The following is a 23,105-nucleotide window of genomic DNA, read 5'->3' as shown; positions in this document are numbered from 1 at the left end:
AATATTGTAACAAAGGTATGTGAATCAATTAAAACAATAATTGTGATAAAACTGTATCAAATAATTACAAGCACAAGTGTGCTAGTAGATATAGAGTGTATCAATATGGAAATCATAAAATTAAAACCATGAATCTAATAAGGGACTAAATATATAAGAATTTGGTATGAAATTTAATTAAAAATTAAATCTTAACAAGTAATTTTAGCTATAGTCTATGCATACCTTTGATAGTCACAAAGGAGGTCTGTACTCAATATACACAAAAATAAAACAAATAATCTAGTGCACATTTGATATGCACATGGGAAGATAACCAAAAAAGAAGAATGCAGTACAATCATAAAACATAAAATTTTTATGAATAAACAGATAATTGCTTGATGGATGTTTAAAACTACAAGATTCTACTCTATTTCTTACCTAATATATTTACATTAGCTTTGAAATGTAGGCTTAAAGTGAAATGTACTTAATATAAATTGTAAATAATAGTTGTAAGCAACTAATAATTAATTAAATAATCAAAAATTTATATCATTACAATGTTTAAATAAACACATCAGAATATCAAAATCTTATATTAATGGAAATTAAATGGGAAATAAAGCACAATATGTTATTATTGACAAGTTATTCAGACATAAGTAAATGAATAAGGATGTAAATAAATTCAGCAATATCATAGAACCAATGGATCTAGAAGACATTCAGAACAGATAAATGTAGAACACTACACTCAACAACAGCAGAATACAATCCTCTTATTGATAATATATTAAATATTCTCTGTGATTGGAGATGGAAAGATATGGCTCAGTGGTTAAAAGCACTGGTTACTTTCCCAAAGGACCCAGGTTCAATCTCAAGTACACACATGGTTGGTTCACAACTACCTATAACTCTAAATAAGTAAAAATAAATAAATTCCTTGAAATATACAATCTACCAGTATTAAGTCAAGAACAATAGGAAACCTCAGCTGACCAGTGAATAGAATAGAGAACCCAGAAGGCGTCAGACACATAAATAAAGTTCCATGGCTTTAAAAGTCTGAAAATTAATAATTACAATTAATAATTATTTAATTAATATTTCAGAGATACTAATATTTCTATACCCATTGAAGTAATATCTGCAAGAGCCAGGTATATTAGGGTTATGTTGCTCTGAAGAGACACTATTTATGTAGTGAATGTTGTGAAAGAAAGCACTTAATTGGGGCTTTCTTACAGTTTCAGAGATTTAGTCCATTATCATCATATTGGGTAGCATGACAGCACACAGTAAAACATGGTAGTGAAGATGAAGCTGAGAGTTCTACATCTGTATCCTCAGGCATCAAGAATAGAGAAAGACACTAAGCTTGACATGGACTTTTGAAACCTAAAAGCCCACACTCAGTAACACACTTCCTACAAGACCACACCTACTTCAACAAGGCCCCACCTCCTAATCCTTCACAAGTGTCACTCCCTGATGACAAAGCATTCAAATACATGAGCCTATAAGGGCAAGTCTTTTTCAAACTACCCTGGTTAGACAGGGAAATAACCTAAATGTCTATGATGAATCTTGTATAACTCTGTATGCTTATATACATATGGCCACAGGGTGGAATATTATTCAGTTGTGAGAACACTAATGGGTCTGGAGGATATTGAATTAAGTGTAATAAGCCAGACATAGAAAGTAAAATACTTTGAACCATACTTACATACTTACACAATATGTTGAATACTTGGAAGCAAGGAGTAGAAGGGTGGTTGCCAGAGCCAGAATGGTGAAGGAAATAGGAAAAATTTTTAAAGTGTACAGATTTTCAGTTATAAGTAATCAGGTTTCTAAAATTAAATAAACATAATAGTGAATATACTAAATACTACCTAGCATGCTTGGAATTCTCTAAAAAAGAAGATAAGTCTTTTTGCCATGCTTATGAAGAAAAATTGCTATGCAAATGAGTGACTATGTTACCCTGAGTGTAGTAATCATTTCAAAAGGGACATATATACTAAATATTAATGTTCAATACTTCAATTTTAGATTATTTTTTATTTAATGTGTAAAAGCATTTTACCTGCATGCATGTATTTGTACCACATGCATTTCTGATGCCCACAGAGGTCAGAAGAGGTAAGAATAACTGAAGTTTTGGGTGTTATGAGCTATCTTCTGAATGCTGGTTACTAAACACGGGTCCTCTGAAACAACTGTAAGTGCTCTTAACTGGTAAGCATCTCTCTAGCTCCATGCTACACACTTTAAATATATCATATATTTGTCAAATATATATCAATACAGCCATTATTTAAAAGTAAAACATTTGGAACAAGTATTTCATGATAATGAGAAAAATTAAATGAATGATTTTTTATTTAAAATAATACTTCATAGTTAAATACTTCAAGAATGCAGACAAACATATAAAACAAAATATAATAAAAATATAAGGACCCATAAAACAACTTTATCAAATCTTAATTTGTATTTCAGATACATATGTGTGTGGGTATGGATGTGTTTTAAATAAATGTATCTCATAGATACAGCTATGGATAACCCTTTCCTACCATTTTGTTATTTGTTTTTTAGATTAAGATATAATTACAACTTTTCTCCTTTCCCTTTCCCCCTTCAAACCCTTCTATATTCTCCTGCTGTCCTTTTCCAAAGGACTCTTTTTTCATTAATTGTTCTAACATGCATATATATCTACATGTACTTGAAAGTTTACCCTTCTTTGATTAATATTACTCATATGCACATTTTCACAGATGAATCTTTGGTATTAAATAACCACTGGATATGATCTTTCCTGGGAAAGACCATTTCTTCTTCTCTTAGCATTCATTAGTTGCCTGTGGTATTGTGTGTGTTTGTTGTTGTGGTGTGGGGTGTGTGTGTGTGTGTGTGTGTGTGTGTGTGTGTGTGTGTGTGTGTGTAGATTTGAGGCATCATGGAATGTTGCTCATCCACTTTGACATATCCATTGCTGTCATTCTTGTTCAACTCATCAGCAGTGATGATGGCAAGATTTAAGGGGTGTAGCTTTTCATGTTACTAAGAGATAATCTCACAGCAAACTCCATGACTTTCTGACTTTTATAATCTTTCTTTCCCCTCTTCTACAATATTCCCTGACCTTTAGGTGCTGGAGTGTTTCGTAGAAGAACCCATTGAAATCATTGATGATAAAGTATAATTTTTTCAGTCTTTAATTGAGATCATAAAGAAACAGGGGTAACACTCTCTTTTTATACCATTGTTTTCATGGATCTTTCTTGAGAAAGTTTGAAAAATATTGTCATACAAGTACATTTTAAACTTTTAGCTATACTGCCAGCAAGAGACTGGATTAAGAGACCCTGTAACCCAAGCCCCACCTCCCAAAAATCCCATTCACCCTCAGAGACTGCAACTGTCACCTGATACAGAGCCTGCCAGCATCCAATTGACTAAAATGCCAGTTGGCAGCAGACATCCTGAAGACAGGTCAGATGGCCATCATCTACCATGAACTAAGACTTAAGCTACTCCCTGGGACAGAGCCCACTAGTACCAGTTGGACTAAGAACTGTTCCCTGAGACAAAAAGTCCATCAGCATTGACTAGACCAAGAGCTCCTACAGGATCAAGAGTATCAATCAGACACAGACACCTCTTTCACTAAGTGGAGAAAGAGATGGGTAGACAGCAATGAAAAAATACAGTTAACAACATAAAAACCAATATGGCTTCATCAGAACCTATATCAGCAAGGCCTGAACATCCTAACACAGAAGAATCAGAAGATATCTACAATGAGAATGACTTTAAGAAGATATTAGAGATCTTAAAAGAGGAAATGAAAAATTCCCTTAAAGAAATCAAGGAAAAGTCAAACAAAAAATGGGAAGATATCAGTAAGTCCCTTGAAAGCCAAGAGAAAGCAATTAAGCAAGTGAGTGAAACAGTTAAAAATTTCAAAACTGAAATGGTAACAATAAATAAGACACAAACTGAGGTAATGCTGGAAGTAGAAAATCTGAGTAAACAGACACAAACTACAGATGCAAGTATAACCAACAGAATATAAGACATGAAAGAGCGGGTCTCTGGCATTGAAGACAAGATAGAAGAAATAGATTCATTAGTCAAAGAAAACACTAAAGCCAACAAAGTCATGACCAAAATGTCCAGGAAATTTGGTACACCAGGAAAAGACCAAAACTAAGAATAATAGGGATAGAAGAATACCAACTCAAAGGCACAGAAAATATATTCAACAAAATCATAGTAGAAAACTCTCCCAACCTAAAGAAGGAAAAGACTATAAAAATACAAGAAGGTTACAGAAAACCAAATAGACTGGATCCAAAAAAAGTCCCTTTGCCACATAATAATCAAGCCACTAAATATACAGAATAAAGAAAAAATATTAAGAACTACAAAGGAAATAGGCCAAGTAATATATAAAGGCAGACCCATAAGAATAACATTTGATTTCTCAATGGAGACTCTAAAAGCCAGAAGGTCCTGGTCAGACATTATGCAGACAATAAGAGACCATAGATGCCAACCCACACTAATTATACCCAGCAAAGCTCTCAATCAACATAGAGGGAGGAAACAAAATATTGCATGATAAAACCTGATTTAAACAATATCACTCCACAAATCAAGCCCTATAGAAAGCACTTGAAGGGAAAATCCAATCAAAGGAGGTTAGATACACCCATGAAAACACAGGCAATAGATAGTCCCATGCCAACAAATATCAAAGAAGGGAAACATACAACACTACCATCAAAAATAACATGAATTAACAATAACTGATCATTAATATCCATCAATGTCAATGGTCTCAATTCACCTATAAAAAGACACAGGGTAAAAGAGTGGATACAAAAACAAGATCCATCCATTTGCTGCATATAAGAAACACACCTCAGCTTCAAAGACAGATACCACCTCAGAATAAAAGACTGGGGAAAGACATTCCAATAAAATGGATTTAAGAAACAAGCTAGTGTAGCTATCCTAATATCTAATAAGAATGCAAGCTAAAATCAATTGAAAGAGATCGGGAAGAATACTACATATTTATCACACAGAAAATATGACAAGATGAAGTCTCATTTCTGAATATTTATGCCCCAAATACAAGGGCACCAACATTTGTAAAAGAAACATTACTAAAGCTTAAATCTCACATCAAACTCCATACACTAGTAGTGGGAGACTTCAACACCCCATTCTCAACAATGGACAGGTCTGCCAGACAGAAAATTAACAGAGAAATAAGGGAACTAACAGACATTATGACTCAAATAGACTTAATAGATATATACAGAATATTCCAATCTAAAACAAAAGAATATACCTCATTTTCAGCACCCTATGGAACGTTCACCAAAATCGACCACATGCTTAGCTTAGTCACAAAGCAAATCTCAACAGATACAAAAAATAAATGGAATAACCTCCTGTCTCTTATCAGACCACCATGGCTTAAAGTTAGATTTCAACAACAACAAAAATTACAGAAAGCCTACAATCTCATGGAAACTGAATAATGCCCAATTGAATCACCAATGGGTCAATGAAGAAATAAAGAAATTGAAGATTTCCTAGAATGCAATGAAAATGAATGTACCACATACCCAAACTTATGGGACACCATGAAAGCAGTGTTAAGAGGACAATTCATAGCTCTAAATGACCACATAAAGAAGTTGAAGAAATCTCATGATAGTGACTTAACAGCACAACTGAAAGCTCTAGAACAGGAAGAAGCAAACTCACCCAGGAAGAATAGATGCCAGGAAATTATCAAATTGAGAGCTGAAATCAATAAAATAGAAATAAAGAGAACAATACAAAGAATCAATGCAACAAAGAGTTGGTTCTTTGAGAAAATCAACAAGATAGACAAGCCCTTATCTAAATTAACCAAAAAGCAGAGAGAGAGCAACCAAATTAACAAAATCAGAAATGAGAAAGGGACATAACAGAGGAAATCCAGAGAATCATCAGGTCATACTTCAAAAAGCCCTACTCCACAAAATTGGAAAATATGAAAGAAATGTATGGTTTTCTAGATAGATATCCCATACAAAGTTAAATCAAGACCAGGTAAACTATTTAAATAGACCAATAACCCCTAAGGAAATAGAATCAGACATTAAAAGTCTCCCAACAAATAAAAAAGCCCAGGATCAGATGGTTTCAGGGTGGGGTGTTGAAGTCTCCCACTTTTAATGTGTGGGGTTTTATATGTGATTTAAACTTTAGCAGTGTTTATTTTACATATGTAGGAGCCCTTGTGTTTGGGGCATAAATGTTCAGAATAGAAACTTCGTTTTGGTGGATCTTTTCTGTGATGAGTATGTAATGTCCATTTTGATCTCTTTGGATTGATTTTAGTTTGAAGTCTATTTTGCTGGATATTACCAGCTTGCTTCTTAAGACCATTTGGTTGGAAAGACTTTTCCCAGCCTTTTATTCTTAGGTAGTATTTATCTTTGAATTTGAGGTGTGTTTCTTGTATGCAAAATAAAAATGGGTTCTGCTTTTGTATCCATTCTGTTAGTCTGTGTTATTTTATAGGTGAATTAAGTCCATTGATATTAAGGGATATTAATGATCAGTAGCTGTAAATTCCTGTTATCTTTTGGTCATAGTGTGTATGTACTTCTCTTCTTTGGGGTTTACTGCTTTGGTGTTATCTGTTGTCTATGTTTTTGAGGGTGTATCTGACTGACTTCCTTATGTTGGAATTTTCCTTCTAGTGCTTTCTGTAGTGCTGGGTTTGTGGATAAGTATTGTTTAAATCTGGTTTTGTCTTGGAATGTCTTGTTCATTCAGTCTATCATGATTGAAAGTTTTGCTGGGTATTTAGTCTAGGCTGGCATCCATGGTCTCTTAGTGTCTACATTACATCTGTCCAGGTCCTTCTGGCTATCAAAATCTCCATTGAGAAATCAGGTGTTATTCTGATGGTTTTGCTTTTATAAGTCACTTGGTCTTTTTCCTTTGCTGCTCTAAATATTCTCTTTATTCTGTACATTTAGTTGTTTAATTATTATGTGCGAGGGGACTTTTTGGGGAGTTCTAGTCTGTTTCATGTTCTGTAGGCTTCTTGTATCTTCATAGGCATTTCCTTCTTTAAGTTGGGAAAGTGTTCTGTGATCTTGTTGAATATATTTTTGTGCCTTTGAGTTGGTACTCTTCTCCTTCCTCTATCTCTATTATTCATAGGTTTGGTCTTTTCATGATGTTCCAGATGTCTTGGACATTTTGTGTTATGACTTTTTGGCATTGGTATTTTCTTTGGCTGACTAATCCATTTCCTCCATTATATCCTCTACACCAGAGATCCTCTCTTCCATCTCTTGTATTCTGTTGATTATGCTTGCATCTGTGTTTCCTGTTCATTTACTCAGATTTTCAATTGCCAGAATTCCCACTGATTTTGTCTTCTTTATTGTTTCTATTTCCCTTTTCATGTCTTGACCTGTTTTCCTCACCTGTTTCATTGCTTTTTCATGGTTTTATTGAAGGGATTTATATGGTGTTATTTTATTTGTGCTGAAATGTGATTTTATTTGTATGTTAATAAATAAAGTTCCCTAGGGGTCAGAGCTAGTAGCAAGCCATAGCAGAAGCCAGACTGTGGTGGGACACATCTTTAATCTCAATCTCATGAGAGGCAGATCACTGTGTGTTCAAGAATACAGCCAGCATGGAGACATTTGCCTTTAATCTCAATACCAACCATAGAAGACCTGGAGGTCTGTAATGACAGGCAGTGACAAGGAGGTCATCTGGTTTGGTTTACAATCAATAAGAATGCAGAACATAAAGTCAATAAAAAGACAGATACACAGGAAGTAGGCCTTTTTTGGAGGAGAAGGACAGCAGCAGCAGTGAGGGTTAAGAAAGGGTTTTATTCTCTGCTCTTAGCTACTGCTCTGAGCTTTTGGCATTTGGCTCTGTATTTATTATTTAATAAGATTGTTACATCTACAGATGTATTGTTTGCTTCCACCTTTTTATTTGTGTTTTCCTGTAGTTCTTTGTAGATTTCTTCCCACTTTTGTTTGACATTTTCTCATTTTCTTTATTGATGTCCTCTACTTTTTTGTTTATCTTTTCCTCAATTGCATTTTACATTTTTTCTTGAAAGGCCTCTAGCATCTTCATGATACTATTCTTAAGGTTGCTTTCTTCTTCCTCTTCCACCTTGTGATGAGCTAGGTTATGGTGAGGCTGAATTGCTCTTTATGTTCTTATATGTACTTCTGCCTTGATGTCTGTCCATCTCCGTGTCTAATAGATATAAGAGGTGCCTGTGTTGAGCGAGGTGCTGTTGGTCCACTTTGTGTTTCTTGTGTCTGTGTCTCAGGGGACCCTTCTGGGTCTAATTTTAGCTCTTGGTCTGATTGGAACAGGCAGCTTCTGTATCTCAGCAAACTGCTCTTGGATCAACCCAAGCTAGTTGATTCTGTGACTCACAGATTCATTCTTGGTCTTAACAGGGCTCTTGATCTACTCAGAGCTGACAGATTCTGCGTTTCAGGAAGCTTGTCGTGGTCCAATGAGATGTGGCTAATTCAAATTCTCAGAAAGCCACTCTTGGTCTAATCAGGCCTGGCAGATTCCCTGTCTTCTGAGTTTACTTGTGATCCAATGATGACTCTTTGTTCAATGAGAGCTCTCTCTTTCTCTGGGCCAGATGGGAGTTCTTTGGGCCATACAGGAGCTCCGTGGGCTGGGTGGGAGCTCTCTGGGATGGATAGGAGCTCTCTCTGCTCCCAATGGGAGCTTTGGGTCAGATGTGCTCCATATACATCTTGAATTATAGCTGGTAAGGGCACTAATGATCTGAGATCAATTCCAGGATCCATAACGTGGAAAAAGAGAATCAGCTTCTGCAAATGATCCTTCCGCAAATGGTCCATGGCATGCACATGAGTGTGCACATGCACACGTGCACACACACACACACACACACACACACACACACGGCCATAATATAAAATGTAAAATAAAAATTAAATGGCATGTTATACTTTCCAAATTAGCAGGTGGTATTTTTATAAACATTGTACAGTGCTATAGATAGTGTGATGATGGTAATGCAAGTTTCTAAGCCCATTCTAAGTATAAATTAGGAAAAGAAGAGAGACAAGGCAGAAAAATAGAGGAGAAAGTGAGGCAGGAGACTTAAGGTTTGATTCAGCAGTTCTCTTTCTCAAAAATAAAACAACATGCAGGAACAAATACATTCAGGAATATTAATCAAAATTGTCACATTACTTTTAAGAATGAAAAATATTAAATATAACTAATATCTAATAATATGGTAATATTCAACATTGCTGTACATCAACTCATCACATATTTACTGTTTATAGTGTTTATAAGGAGTTAACCATTGTGTAATTTGACTGAAAATACAGCAAAATATAAATTTATGCATGAAGGGCTAGGTATAAGTTTTATGATCGCTGAGGCTTTAATAATTTTAGGTGAGAAACAAATTTATGAATATGAAATTATAAGTACATGAATATTTATAGTAAGAAGAGAAAATACATCTATTAGAAAATTTATAAAGATGACAAATAACAAGAATATATTGACACTTCAAAAACAGTTTTTCTATTTATCACCATTTGCTATTAGCAGTGTCATAAAGAATGTTAAAAGTACTCATCGGTTTTGGGTAAGTTCTGTTACATTTCTTTCCTATCCATGCTATTACAAGGAAAATCACTCTACTGATGCTGTATTTTCACACCCTGTAAACACAGAACTTCAGAATGCATCTATTTTAAATTATTTTTTTCAAGAAGTGAGGTTTTCATAATGTAATTATATGATCATTTACTCTTAATATTTTAATGTGTCCTATAATCAATATTTATGTACTCTATAGCAAACAATATATAGTGAATAATACATTTAATATACAATATATTAATGTGCTGAAGTGAATTGAAAGGTCTGCTATAGAATGTCTGCCAAGAGAAACAGACTGAGTTATATGATTCTAGATGTCTTTGTCTCTTTATAATCAATATATATTAGATAAAAAGAAACAAAATAATTTAATCTGGTGGTTTGTTTTGGTAAACAATGATTTTAGTTAGTTTCTTTTCTTTCTCTTTTTTTTAATCAAGCAGTGATTGTCCATTTTATTTATTATTTAATTTTCAGGTGTCTTATTTGAATTCAAGCAATGAAACAAATGATACATTAACATTGTATTTCTATAAATATTATTCTATGATAATGTGTATTTAAGCTGGAGAGGTGGCTCAACAGTTAAGATCACTGATAGCTTTTGCAAAGGACCTGTGTTCAAATTCCAGCACCTATATTAAAACCACTTGTAACTACAGTTCCAGGAGATCTGGTGCCCTCTCATGACCTTTGCAGGGACCAGGCACCACACAAGTAGTGCACAGACAAACTTGCAGACAAATCACCCATACACATAAGACATGCATCGGCACTAGGAGAAAAGTAAAGCACAGCCCTGCCCAGACAGATAGAAATTATACAGCTATTGTTTCAAAAACACAGTGAGATGTCTACTTAGATACATGAGCAAGTGGATGTTCAGTTTGCAAGAGGAGATAACCTGACCCAAGACAGTTTGCAGCTTTAGAAAATCATTACTTTGGTAGGGATGAATTTCATGTTAAACTGTGGAAGATGTCAGGAACCAGACTTCATATTAGCAGTGAGAGAATAAAGAATCTGAGGCCTTATAGTACTAAAAAGCAAGGGCTGAAATAAAGTACAGAGGAGATCTTTCATTGCTGATGGAGGATACTTCCACAGAAACTCACATTGAATGTCCAGAGAGGCTACAGGTATGGTAAACAAGCAGATGCCACTTCCTGGCTCCTCTGTCTGCCTTCTTTAGCAGTTCAGGTAGATGAAGACTCACACCTGAATGATGTTTCTAAAGTCAATCAACAGAAAACAATGGGAAAACCCCATCAGGAGTAAATATGAAGACCTTGAGGAGTATTGAGAATACCTTGTTTCCAGACATGGGAACTTTTCATATGGTGTGTGTGTGTGTGTGTGTGTGTGTGTGTGTGTGTGTGTGTGTGTGTGTGTTTGTGTGTGTGTATGTGTGTGCGCACTTCCTATGTCTATTTTACCTCTACCACAAATTTTGTGGTGCCTTAAGGAGAAGTATAAAATGTAAGACTTAGCTCTTAATACCTGAGTGGAGAGCAGTAAGAAATCTGTCTAGTCTTTGTCTTTGCTGTTCCATTTGTCTCTGTTACTGTTTCAGTGTTATTACTCATTTGAACAATTGTTTCCTCACTGGGAAGGAGCCTTTTACTGTGATAAAATATTCTTTGTCATTTCTTGCCATTTTATGACCTACTGGAGTCCTGCTTCTAAACTACTAAATATTTATGTTTTCTTCTAATAGTTTCAAAGTTTTCGGTCTAGAATTAAGATTTGAATCTTTTAATTGCATTTTGCAGAGGGTGCTATCTAATTATTCACTTTGTGTCTTATACACGTGGATATCTGCTTTTTACCAGGACCATTTGTTAAATAGCATAGTGGTATTTGTTCCACCTGTGACCTTGGGCTATAGGGCCCAAAGAAGGTCATGCTTCCTGCCATTATATGTGACCACTTAAAAGGAGAGGGAGAATGCTCCCTACTCTTGCCAGTTAGATCAGAGGATGATTTCAGCTTTCTACTCCATTCTGTATTCTTGAGTGTATTTCCTCAATTTACCTTAATACATTTCCCTAATATTCCTTGAACTGACTCCTGTGGCTTTGTCACTATCTGGCTCCCAACCACATGGATCTCAACTCTTTCATTTTACAAAATTTGAAAGATTAGAATATGTACACCATACCATGGATGCATACTCAAGATTTCAATGGGCAACTGCTACGAGTTCTGAGGTTAACTCTGTGATTACACATCTATTATAAGTTATGGCCATTATGGGAATACCTGCAAAAATAAAGCCTGATAATGCTCCAGCATATGTCTCAAATAAAATGAGACAGTTTTTTGCTTATTACAATATAAAGCATGTTACAGTTGTACCACACAATCCCACAGGCCAAGCAGTCATAAAATGATCCAATCAAACTTTAAAGGATATGTTAAATAAACAGCAACAGGTAACAATGACTCCTAGAAATAGATTACATAATGCTTTATTAATTGTGAATTTTCTCAATGCTGATGAAAAAGAAACAACAGCTGCAGAGGGACATCAGACAAACAAAAAGTCTGAGATAAACTGAAAAGTATACTTCAAAGATGCTTTGACCTCAGAATGGAAGCCATGTTACATCCTACATTGGGGAAGGGGTTTTGCTTTTGTTTCTGCAGGAGAGCAAAAGCTATGGATACCAAAACAATTTAAAATGCTCTTGGAACAGGAGAAATGCCCTTGATAAGAAGAAGTAATAATTCATCCACCAATGTGACAACTCTACCAGTTATAAGAAAAACTCAACAAAAAGGGTTGGGGCAGGGTTCTGTTTTTTGCCTTTAACAGGCTAATAGAAATACCTATATTCAAGAAATCATAAGACCTTGGACACCTAGACATCTACTGCATAAAGGAAGGACATATTGGTACCAATATACTCTAAGGGGTAATATCTCAACATCAATCTCTCTTTGAGTCTAGAACAGTTGTGGTCCTGATTAATTTATAAATCAAGCTGACTTTGGAGTTGGAATGTGGCTTTCTCCTTCTCTAAACACAAACATATTGCTAAAAGAAAAAGTAGGATATTCTGTCTCATATCAGAAGAGCCAACTGGTGTGAGACAGAAGAAAACCAATAATTTAGAGACCATTGTTGTTAAGATTCTATTCCTTGCTTTTTGGGAATCCCTTCTTCATCCAGAATAAATTCAAACTTTCCATGTTGATATTAATAATGTTCAAGATTTCCACAGTGAAAAAATAAGCCCTCCCAATAGCAATCTCTGAAGTCTCCAGAAGGGAGATGGGGCCCCCACAAAAACTCTACTCAGTCAAGAAAAATGGCATTGTACCTAAAAACATTACTCAATGATCAGCTTTGTACTGAAAACTCTTCAGGACAGTTCTAAGATGAGATGGTCCATCATACTACACTAGCCAGAATCTCACACGATCTTATCCATTACTCTTTCACTGGCTGCAGACTCTCCAGCTAGCCCTAGTGAGACCTAACTATCTCAGTTTTCTTACAGTACTTCAAAGAGATACCATGATCCCCTAAAAAGAAGGCAATTCTAGAAAACAACACCCCCTCTCCCAAAGGTTTTATTTTTCTTAGGGTGATGGATGGATGGTTATAGGGTTAGAGGTAAAATAATAACATATAGACTTAATATTGTCCTTTAGAAAAGAAAAAGGAGAATGAATAGGAATAGTACAATAAGATAGATTGTTATATCTACTAGTAAACAAATATGGCAAACTATCAGTCTTGGATAATTTGCACTGCTATGGATTCTTGTATACTGATACAAATGTAAACTATTCTTATATTTCTATTTAAGATAATTTATCAAAAAAGGGGCTGGGCATTGATGATGCATGCCTTTAACCCCAGCACTTGGGAGGCAAAGCCAGGCAGATCTCTATGAGTTCAAGGCCAGTTTGGTCTACAGAGCAAGATCCAGGACAGGGACCAAAGCTACACAGAGAAACCTTGTCATGAAAAACAAAAACAAAAACAAAAAAGATAATTTACATATTGATACAAATACAAAACTACATTTGTTGTATTGTACTATTTGAAATATTTTGTATATTGATACAAATTTAATATATGTATCATATTGTATGTATGTTCCACCTCTGTTTAGGATATTTTTCATATTGGTACATATTAAGGATATTGTTGTCATATTGTGTATTGCACTGTACATTTCTACCTCTTAGATATTTTGTGTATTGTCACAATTTCGAGATCATTGTCCTTGTATGGTATATCTGCTTATAGACTATTTACCTTGTTAATGTAAAGCCTTAGTCCTCATGTTATTTTGGTAGAGTAAACTTACAGATTTATAGTCACCCATGCTTATCATTTCTATAGTTATGTTAGTTAGGTTCTCCAGATTTACAGAAACATATGTCAGATGGATAGGGAATTTTCAAATACTTCATAGACCTAGAGAATATGGCATTTAAATGTTTTGATATGTTAGAATTCTGTTGACATGAGACACCATTGCTCCTGGTAGCACCAATCTATTTCTGAAAGAATGTTGGGCTTTTAGACATTTCCATTTGGAAGCTTGTAGCTAGAGTTTTCCTGCCTGGCCCACAGTCAGGACAAATCTCTCTCACCTGTCAGGCCCATAGACACTCAGACCCAGCCATGTAAACACACAGAAACTTATATTGTTTACAAATTGTATGGCCATGTCAGGCTTCTTGTTATCTACTTCTTTTATCTTAAATTAACCAATTTCTGTTAGTTTGTAAGTTGCCACATGGTTTGTGGCTTACTGGTACCTCACATCTCCCTTGTCATGGGGGCAGCTGGCAGTATCTCTCCACCTCTCCCTCCACTTCCCAGAATTCTCTTCTCTGCTTGTCCCACCTATACTTCCTGCCTGGCTACTGGCCAATTGGTGTTTTATTTTAACCAATCAGAGCAACACATTCGACATACTTGAACATCCCACAGCAGAAGCTCATCTTCTTCTTGGCACAAAATGGCCTGCTGGGCAAAGAACTGCCCTTACCCTGACTGCTGACAGTATGAAAACTGTCCTTTCCAGATGAGCAGGATACAAGGGAAAGTAACTACTGAAGTCTTCAAAGAAAGGGTAAGATGGTCTTTCAAAATTCCTGCTTTTGAAAATGGTCTGTCAGATATTCTAGGCTTACAGCCAAATTGGATGCTCCAACAATGCTGAGAAACTTTAGGTGACTGTCCAGGCTGCCACCTCTCTCTGTCTATTCTTGTAAGAATTTCAGGAGTCGTTTGTTTGCATTTTCTGTTTACTTAGGTATTGTTATTTTCCTTCTCAGGTTTTTGATGGAGTTGAAGACTAGATAGTTACAGTTACAATCTTCTCCTATATTAGCTAGAACATATTAGTACTAGAGTTCAAATCTTCAAGATCACACAGCTATTGGAGTAATCTCAGTAATTTGTCATTTTCCTATGTTCTGGACATTCAGCATGTCTTTCTTGTTTGATGTTATTGTTGGTTGTAGTTCAATTTTTGTTATTAGCCTTTGTTTTTCTTGGACAATAATTGATAATCATTCTTATTATATATAGTCGTAATTAAGATTAGAACCTATTGGTGAAATTATCAAGGCCACTCCACATAGTTAAAAGGGAGGTTTATTTTGTGGGCTAACTTAGAAATGAAGGGGTAGGTTGCAGGGTCTGGCAAAGGTATAGCGCAGTCCGGCGGTGTTCTCTGGAGAACTCTGCTCAGTCTACCTCTAGCGTCCAGTGTCCTGGACCCAAGAGAGCGACCTCCTCTGCCCTGCCTTGTGGGCATGATCATTACCGAAGCCTCAATGGGGGTTGGAACTTCCAGGCCAATGCTGGGATGACTATCCACTAAAAGAACCTTCTTATTTAGACAAAGAGGGGAAATGTACTAGTATTTGCTCTGCCTATGACCTTGGGCTATAGGGCCCAAAAGAGGCCATGCTTCCTGCCATTGTATGTGAACTCTTAAAAGGAGAGAGAGAAAGGTCACATGCTCCTTCTCCCTGCTCCTGGCTATAAGGTAGATTCTTTCCAGTCAGATCAGACAATGAGTTAAGCTGTTTACTCTGTTCTGTATTATAGAGTGTATTTCCTTAATACATTTCTCTAATACTTCTTAAACAGACTCCTACAGGTTTATCACTTTAAAATAGGCTGTCTGTGTTCCAACATACATTTTGGCATTTTTATCAAGAAACAGATGTCTGTAGTTTTGTGAGTATATTTCTGGTCTTTCATTTTACTTTGCTGATATACATATCTTTTTTGTGCTAGTACCATACTTTTTTGTTACTATTTCTCTTTAGTATAAAAAGATCTCAGATGTATTTTGAGGTAAGATTTTTATGGTATCTCCAGAATTTATCTTTTTGCTCAAGATTTCTGTGACTATTGGGGTTGTTTATGATTCTATATGAATTGTGGTGTGTTTTTCTGTCTGTGAAGAATGCCATTGGAATTTTGATAATTATTGCATTGAACATGAGACAGTTTTAGGTAACATAGCCATTTTCATTTTTAAATCTGTCACTTCATGTACACAAGAGGGCTTTCCAGTTTATATTCTATATTGTCTTCAATTACACTTCCTTCTTTGAGTTTAAAGATAAAGTTTTATATTTTTAAATGGTTATCAGCACACAAACTTATAGTTTGCAACAAGGTCTTGAGTATTTTCATAGAGGTAATTTTAATTAATATAAACAAATAGCCCAGAATTCTAATAATATTAATTGTTCTTACCCCTAGCAAGTATTAACTACCTTAAGACTAACTAATTCCTCAAATAGCTGTTGCTTTCTCATATATAAAGCCCCTGACACTTAAGAAAACAAGGGGAAAATTATTTAACTCCTTTTTTCAAATGGCAGTTAGCCATGGATACATACGTGGCATTTCACTTCATTATAGTGGGTTGTAGAAGATGAGGCTTTGGTATAGGGAAGCTATATTTCGTAGAAAATCATTCACCATGGCTTCTATCAGGTTTAACTAGTAATACCACAAAACAGTATGCAGCTCTCCCAACCAAACCCCCATCTTTTCAAACATAGGAAGCTGAATACATGCTGGGCAAAAGTTACATCTTCTGATTCCCCTACAATATTGGAGGATAAATATGTACTTTTTATTTCAGAGATTTTCATGGTATCACTTAAAATGTTTATTTTAAGATATTTCTATTTTTTTCACTGCCTAAGGTATTTTCATCAATACTTATGAAGAATAAATTAAAATTGCTGATGGATACTTACTTTGGTAACAGACACATAGAAGAATCAAGTGGAATTCCACTGAATTATGACATTTCATGTCTAGATAATGGTTATGGTTTTCTAAGCATCACTATTGTTAGAGTAGTTGAGTAAGAAATAAGAGCACTACTGGCTTCATAATTGCTTTGACCTCAGACTGTGAAAAGTATATTCCAAGATTGTTCTATTTTACTGTCTTTTAACATAATGAACATTGGCAGGTACAATTGGAACTAAGCCTACTTTAAAAAATTGGTTCATGATCAGAAATGTCTCATCTAATTCATTTTCACGTATTTTACAAAAAGATCCCTATGAAAAATTCTGAGTTACTAGGTTTTTGTTTGTTTGTTTGTTTGTATTTACAAATTATATATTTTCTAACTTAAAATTTTATTTTCAATGGTCTAGATGAATTAATTAGCTCTAATAATAGACAGAAGAATTGATTTTGGAATGTATCAGCAGAATGCTTCAGTCCTGGCCTTTTTTAGAATTGAATACATTTATTGAAATTGAAGCTATTTATCATGTTAATGCTCTGCTGTCACTTTCAGTTAAAAATTAAACATTTTTCATCTTTTAAGAAAAGGCAACAAGCTAAAATAGACACTAGTACTGAAATAGGCCATCAACCCATGACAATGTGAACACTATATGGAAGTCTCCTCAATTAAAGTTTTGCATTAAAACACGGTGTACTCTGCAAACAATAATTATTCATTAAGACCCCAAGAGGGTAATACTCCAATTCAAATAAAACCATCAGGCTATTTTCATTAAGAGATATAAAAGTGAAGTATAAAGACTGTAAAACTATTTTTTTTAATTTCCTCATACTTTAATTGAAGGGTTCAGAATATATAAATATAAAATAATAAAATTAAGAGACAGAAACGTACAGTCATCATCTCTAAAGGTTAACTTTTAACAATGGCTCTCTACAGCCAGCTCTTCTATCAACAGCCAGGAGTTAACTTTCAGCCACTTTACCCCTCATAGCCAATGATTGCATGGACCAAAGTTAACTTTAATAGTTCTTTCTACATGACTTCTAGCATGCATCCCAAGCCTGATGTTTCTATGTGCCTCCTAGCATGTACCCCATGGCTGATGCTATTCCCCCTTACTATAAAAATGGGGCCAGCTCTCACCTTGACTGACAGAGCCTTGGAAATCAAGAATATTACCTGTGGTCTCAGCTAGCTGATAAGCTTTTTTGTCCCACAGTGATTTTTTTAATGTTTCTTTTTTTCTAGAATAAAGTTTGCTTCTGGTTTAATAGACTTTGGTGGTCTCTCCACCATTATTGCATGATGCCAGACCCCAAATAATCTTCCCATGCCACATACAATGTTTTTTAAATAAGAGTGTTCTTCTGAAATTTTCTGAGTCATGTGTGATGATATTTTCTTTGTGCACTCCAATAAAACTTATCTGAGGATCAGAGTACAAGGCCAGCCACTATATTAAACATAGAAGTCAGGCAATGGTACCATACCTTTAATCCCAGCATTTGGGAGGCAGAGATCCATCCAGATCTCTGTGAGTTCAAGGCCACACTGGGAACAGAGCCAGTTTTGGTGACACATGCCTTTAATCCCAGCATTGACCATAGAAGTCTGGAGACCTGTACAGGCAGACAGGAAGTAATGTAGCTTGGCAGAGAGAGGAAGTGAGATGTAGAACAGAAAGCCAAATAGGTATGGGTATACAGGATGTGGCTTTCATTGGCTGAGGATTTCCAAGTGGTAAGAACATGGCTGGCTTCTTTCTGCTTTTCTGATCTCTCAGATTTTACCCCTATATCTAGCTCTGGATTTTTTTTTTATTAACAAGAGCATTTAGCAATTCATCTTACAGTACTCATCAATGAATTTATTGAAAGTATTAAACCAGACAATGAAAGTAAATTGTCTAGTGCAATGAGTAATTTGTGAAAACACCAAATGAATAGGTGTTACAGTTCTGACTTATAAGTGATTTTGCACGTTTACAAGAAAGAGAAAAAATGAAATCTAATAAGGTGTAGCATGTTGAAGTTGCTTAGAACCAGATGTTGTAATGGCATAGAGCCAATAATTTCTACATACAAGGGGAGGTCTACTAGGGTCTTTACAACATAAGCAAAAGTAAACAATGGGATAAGTAGCCTATACTGACTGTTCTGTGCATTGCTTTGACTTCAAAAGGCAAAAGAACAATTCTATCATGCACTAGATACTGTGTATATTTTATTACCAGTTTTCTCCTTTTTATACCTCTATGTCTTTCTAAATATCTGTCTTCTCATGTTTATATATGCACCTATATAGATGATTGTTCTGTTCCTCTGTTCTCTCAGATTTCAGCCCAATATCTGGCTCTGGGTATTTTATTAATAAGACCATTTAGAAATTGGTCTTACAGCCATGTCAGCCTGTTTTTCAGTTTTTCACCTTTATTTTCATCAAGGTTGTCCTTTCTCCTTTTAATTTCATCCTTCCCAATGTGCTTTCTTGTTATGCTAAAGAAAATATTTCCATTTTTATTTTATTCTCCATTATATAACCTTATATCTTAGTTCAGGTTTCTATTACTGTGATAAAACACTAAAAGCAACTTGTGGAGAACCTGAACTTCGACATCCCAGTCTATCATTTGGGGAAGCTGGGGCAGGAACTTAAAACATAAACCTGGAGGCAGGAATTGATGCATTTGCCATGGAGGTTTGCACTCCATGGTTTGGTCAGCCTGCTTACTTACAGTACCAGCCCAGAGGTGGCACTGCCTGTTGGTTATTTTGACACTCTTACACTGTGAATAAATGTCACGAAACATGACAGAATCCACTAACAAGAGTTTTATTAAGATAAGAGAGAGAGACAGATGTGCACAGGCCTGTGGAAAGTACATGTGAATAAAGATGGATCCAGGAATACGGCACCAGCTTATAAAGGCTGGGCTGTGCCTGCATACACAGGCCCATGTGGCTATTCCACGAATGTACACAGATCAGATGGTTTTGCTGCATGCTTTATGGAACCTTGCAAAAACACCGGGTCTTGGACACATATGATGTTTTGACCTGGAAATGGCTAGATGGAAGTGCCTAAGTCCACTGGGCATGCACAATCATGCCCACACTCTTTAAGGCACCTGTCCCCTTCATTAGTTTAACATTCAGGAAACACAGGTGATCAGTTGCTGAGTATTTAACAATGATAGACTGTTGTATTACATTTTTCCTTACCATCTGGATATTTCTGATGTTCCTTTTGCCTCCAGCTATGTGTGACCCTAGTTGGGAAAGGAAGGGATGATACCTTATTCCACTGGAATTGGTGACAAGGCAGTGGATCCTGATGTCCTCTGGACCTTGAGAAAACAAGGCCCTGTTAGTTTTACTGTATATGAAGAGAAATTTTTCTGGCATGGAGGTGAGATAAAAGGTTTTAGATGAGACAGGTGGACCCAGTGAGGAGAGACCTTGAGGTTAGCAGTTGTAGGAGTCACAAGAATTACCTTGAATGGACCCTGCCACTTAGTGGGATGGAGTGAAGGGAGCTGGCCTGGAGGAAGGAGAAGAACCTGATCCCTGATGTAGATTGGAGGTGGAAAATGATTGTCACATGGCTGAGGTAATGAGTAGTCTGGAAAGCTCCATAAGATAGACTTTAGGTGACATAAAAGGTGTGTTAACAGGCTATCTGGAACAGTTGGAGAGTTGGATAGGAGACCTGGTGTTAGAACTTCCTTTCATACATTAGTTCAAATTGAAAAATTGAAAGAGGCTTTTTAGGAAGAGCCCTGAGCCTGAGAAGAGATAGAGGCAATAATCTTACCCAGTCAAGGTGAAGTTACTGTGACATCTTAGTAAGAATAATTTAAAAGACTGGTTGGTATGCTCCACCTTTCCTGAGGATTGAGGATGGTATGGAATATGAAAATGCCAAGGGATGTTAAGAGCCTTAGCTAGTGTCTGAGAAATCTGAGAGGTGAACTCCGGGCCATTGTTAGACTGAAGAGAAGCAGGAACCCCAAACCGAGGAATAATTTCTTGGAGAAGGAGGTCTGCAAATGTCTGAGCCCCCTTATTAGAAACTGGGTATGCCTCCACCCAATTTGAAAATGAGTGCACCATCACAAGGAGATATTAAGTTTCTTGATGGTGGGCATATGGGTAAAATTGAGCGGCCAGTCAGTCCTTGGAAGGGAACCTCTAGCCTGGTGAGTGGGAAAAGGCAGACTCTTGTACTTGATGTTGGGATCTGTTTTTTGGCAGATCTCACAAGAGGCAGTAATCGTTTTTAAAAACTGTAAGTCCTCAGAGGTGGGCTGCAAGTGAGTTTTTAACAAATTGAGATAGAGCAAGGTTATTATGTTAAAAGAGCTGCTGTAGATAGGAAAGAATTTGCCTAGTGTCAGGAGTTCCCTGTGAGTTTGTAAGCTGTACTGTATGGATTCCCTGTGATGAGTGAGGTGAGACTTGGCCCTGGAGCGCTGCTGTCCTGGCTGCCTGGTCAGCCCAGTTGTTTCCCTTAGAGATGATAGAGCTATTGGTCTGAAGAGACTGACAGTGGACAATTTCTATAGCATTGGGGATATGGGAAGCCTCTAGCATGGCTATTACTTGGCCTAAGTTAGATATGGATCCCCCTTTTGCTGTGAGAAGGCCATGCTCCCTTTAAATAGCAGCATGGGACAGGAGGATATGAAAAGCATATTTGGAGTCTGCATAAACATTTAGAGATTGTCCCTGTGCCAATTGGAAGGCATGAGTGAGTGCTATTAGCTCAGCCTATTGGTTAGTGGTGTGTGGGGGTAATGCCTGTATGACTATTATCTCAGTATCTGACACTATGGCATAATACACTTTATGGGTACCTTCATATAAAAAGGAGCTGCCATCTGTGTACCAGGTATAAGTGGCCTGAGGCAATGTGCCCTCCTGTATGTGTGAAGGGTGAGGTAACAGTTCCTCTAAGGTTTCAGTGTAGAAATGAGGAGAATAATCAGCATTAGGTTGAGGAAGGAGGCTTTAAATATTAAGAGGTGAACAGGTCCAGAAAGTAAGTGTGGCATTCTCTAGTAATGCCACCTGGAGAGAAAGAACCCAGGAAGGAGGTAAAGTTTGTAAGCTTTTATAAGTCAATAGATGGGACAGGTTATGGTGAGAGAAGACAGTAATAGGTGACCCAAAGCTTAGCTTCTTTGATCCTCGAATAAGGAGCTTAGCAGCTGCCAAGACACAGATGCAAGGTGGGCAGCCCTGACTGGTAAGATCTAATTTCTTTGATAGATAGGCTACAGGTACAAAGGAGGGTCCCAGCTGATGCCCTAGAGTTCCCAGGGCAAATTCCTTCTTCTCTGCTACATAGAAGAAGATGGGACGGGTTAAGTCTGAAAGATGAAGCACTGGATTCTGGAGTAGAGCTTCTTGGAGCTTCTGGAAAAGTTTAGTGACAGGATTAAAGAGGAGCTCATGTGGCGAGTCCTGAGCTGCCTTGTATAAGGGGCAAGCAAGGAAAGAAAAAAGATGGAACCCAAGACCATAGGAAGCCAGCTATTCCTAGGAAAGACAGAAGCTCCTGTTTAGTAGAAGGGACTGTAAGAGACTGCATTAGATGCTTTCTGTCTACAGTAATAGCCTTGTGGATTGGAGTAATGGTTAGACCCAAATAGGTGACCTGGGGAGTTGACAGCTGAACTTTAGAAGGAGATACCCTGTAACCTTGCCTGGATAAGAAACTTAGGAGAGCAGAGGTGTTAGTTTGCCTAACCTGTAAGGATGGGCTACAGAGTAAAATATCATCTACATACTGTATTAGTTTAGAGCCAGGGAGAGACAGAAAGCAGGTCAGAGGCCAGAGCCTGACTAAATAAGTGTGCATTGTCTCTGAATCCCTGTGGCAGAACATTCTATGTCAGGTATGTGGACAGGTGTCAGGGTCAGTCCAGTTGAAAGCAGAGATATTTTGAGATGGAGGACAGAGAGGGATAGAAAAGAAGGCATCTTTGAGATCTAGAACAGAGAAGTGAGAGGTTTCTGAAGGGATAGTGGACAGGAGAGTATAAGGGTTAGGCACTACAGGGTGGAGGGGGAACCACTGCTGAGTTAATGACCTGGAGGTCTTGAA

Source organism: Onychomys torridus, chromosome X (genome assembly GCF_903995425.1).
Source record: "Onychomys torridus chromosome X, mOncTor1.1, whole genome shotgun sequence".
Lineage (NCBI taxonomy): Eukaryota > Metazoa > Chordata > Mammalia > Rodentia > Cricetidae > Onychomys > Onychomys torridus.
This window is presented reverse-complemented; position numbering follows the sequence as displayed.